The sequence below is a fragment of the Punica granatum genome, chromosome 2, assembly GCF_007655135.1.
Source record: "Punica granatum isolate Tunisia-2019 chromosome 2, ASM765513v2, whole genome shotgun sequence".
NCBI classification, from domain to species: Eukaryota; Viridiplantae; Streptophyta; class Magnoliopsida; order Myrtales; family Lythraceae; genus Punica; species Punica granatum.
Window position 1 is genome coordinate 25,599,652 of NC_045128.1, and position 2,545 is coordinate 25,602,196.

General features: G+C 40.5%; 1 long non-coding RNA gene across 1 annotated transcript; it reads left to right on the top strand.

The window, feature by feature from the left end:
• Window positions 1–251: 251 nt before the first annotated feature.
• LOC116195068 lies at window positions 252–1,342 on the top strand. The gene is made up of 2 exons (XR_004154570.1): window positions 252–419; window positions 1,036–1,342. It is a non-coding gene; the product is annotated as an uncharacterized LOC116195068 (long non-coding RNA).
• Window positions 1,343–2,545: the final 1,203 nt, after the last annotated feature.

Below are 2,545 nucleotides of genomic sequence, written 5' to 3' on the forward strand. Positions count from 1 at the left end.
CGAAACAAATTTTATCTAATCAACCCATGCTGAGCACGGTAGAATAACCAGTTAATTGGTGTAATTTTGACTTGCATATTTTATAGATCAATTCATCGATATAGTTATGATGTGGACAGGCCCATAGGATAGAGCTCAAGCCCGGAGATAAAAGGCCTAATGGGGCGGCCCTCTGGTCCAAAGCCCAAGCCAAGGGGACAAAAAGCCCAGCACGTATATTAAAAATGGGAGCTCTGCCACGCAAACCGCCATCCAACCTCCGTCAAGACATATCAATTGGTGCTTTCATTGAGAGTCAAAGCTACTGAGCTCTCAGGATTATCGTGGCTGCCGTCTTCGAAATCGAAGGAGGAGTAACACATGGACAAGGAGAGAGGTGAACAACAGCTAAGGCTCTTCAATCGTGCTGGCGATCAAGGGTGATTTATTTGTTATTTGCTTTGGGTGCACGTCAAACAAGATGCAATGATTTTGCAGGGAAAATTTCTCATGCCTTTCATCCATCAGTCTTTCTCATCGACTTAAGTGTGCTAAATTCCACTTAATCGTCAACATAAGTGTGTTAGCTCTCCTTCCAATTTGTTGTTTGCTGTATCCATAAGATTGCTCAAGATGATTGCTGGTTCTCCCAGTCGGTGTTCAAGATAATAGTTCTTGCTTTAAAGCAGTTGGTCAATCCGACATTCGCAATCCTCTCGAACTTGTGCGCACAGTTAATTTGGAATTACTATGTAGATGATATAGATTACCGCCTTTTTGGCTTGATATATATTCTGAGAGCTTCATGATCTCATCATCTGCGTTTACAGTGATCTAGTTGGATAATTTTCTTGGATTTGCGTTTTATAATAGGACTGCTGTATGTGAATGATTTTCTTGGATGAGTTAATTTGTCCCGTGCACAGAAGCTTGTTGATGATTTGCAGAGGTTACAGTTTTTTATGACCTAAGGAGATGATTTTTTTTTTCCTTCGTCTTAAATATGTTGATGGGTAACTGGGCCTATCCAATAGTTCTCTTGTTAATGATTTCCAGGAAAGTCGTAGCTGAAGATCTGTTGCGGGCAAGTTGGGAAAATAACGACCATATTGGACTTGATGATCGTCCTGCTTGGATGTTCTTACCTCGACTCTGAATCTTAGTACGTCGGCAAGGAAACGGGTATGAGCTTGGCCTAGGCTAGCGAAAGATTATATATTGATAAGATTATCTATTATTACTCGGGTAGTTGTGTAACATTCTTCTTCCGAAAATAAGATACTAAATGTAATATAATAATTCAGACCATCATATTAAGGATAATCTGTACTTATATTTATCTAAGGAAAATTACGTTTTATAATCTCATAAAAGTACAAAAAAAAAATTATGAAATTACTCAATCATCCATTTAAACCAGGAATCTCCTAATATGAAGAGATATCGTAATAATCCCCTCAAATTAGTGTATGAGGATTCTGAATGCCCAGCTTGCCCATGAGAAGCTAGAACCGATCTCCAAAGCCTTTTGAAGATATCAACGAGCTGGAGACGTGTCGAAATGTGATCAGTAGCAATGGTGCCGGTCTTTTTGTGGTCCTATACGAAGTGGCAATCAATCTTCATATGCTTTGTTTCTTTCATGGAACACTGGATTGGCTGCAATATGAAGGCCCGGTTGATTATTGCAAAACAAGCAAGTAGGACGAGAGAAAGTGACTCCAAGTGATGTCAATAGGCCGTGAAGCTAGGTGACTTTACTCATAACACTAACCATAGCCTTATACTTTGCCTCAGTTAAAGATCGGGAAATTGTCATCTGCTTCTTGGTCTTCCAAGAAATAGGACAACAGCCCAGAAAAATAAAATAACCCGTGATAGAGCGCTGACGATTAGACAACTTGCCCAATCAAAATCACAGTAGATCACCAGTTCTAGGAAATGAGGGCGTAGGAGTATCCCTTGTCTAGGAGAATCACAGTACGCCACCAGATATCGTAGCACACACATCGCTGCATCCCAATGCTCCTGATGAGGGTCTTGCATAAATTGTGATAATACATGGACCAAATAACTATGCTCTAGTCAAGTAGTAGTCAAATAGATTAGCCTCCCAACAAGTCGTCTATATTGACTCGGGTTGAGAGGAGTGCCAAAGGCCATGGCGAGTCGATGATTATGCTCCATAGGAAATGTGGTAGGCATGACCTCAGCATACTGCATTCGCTAAGAATATCTAGCATGTATTCGCGCTAACTGAGAAATAAACCAGAGTCCAGCTTGGCAACCTCAATTCCCAAAAAAAATATCAAAGAGAATCTAAGTTCTTGATGCGAAAGCACTGGTTCAGGTAATCTTTGAAAAGAGCACACTAACGAAAATTGTTGCCAACAACAAGCAGATAATCCACATATACAAGCACGACAAGGAAAGTGGTACCTCGATTGAAAGTGAAAAGGGAATGATCCGCACTGGATTATCGAAAACCATAACCGTGTAAGGCATCGGCAATTTTAGAAAACCAGTTACATGATACTTGGCGAAGTCCATAGAGAGACTTGAGCAG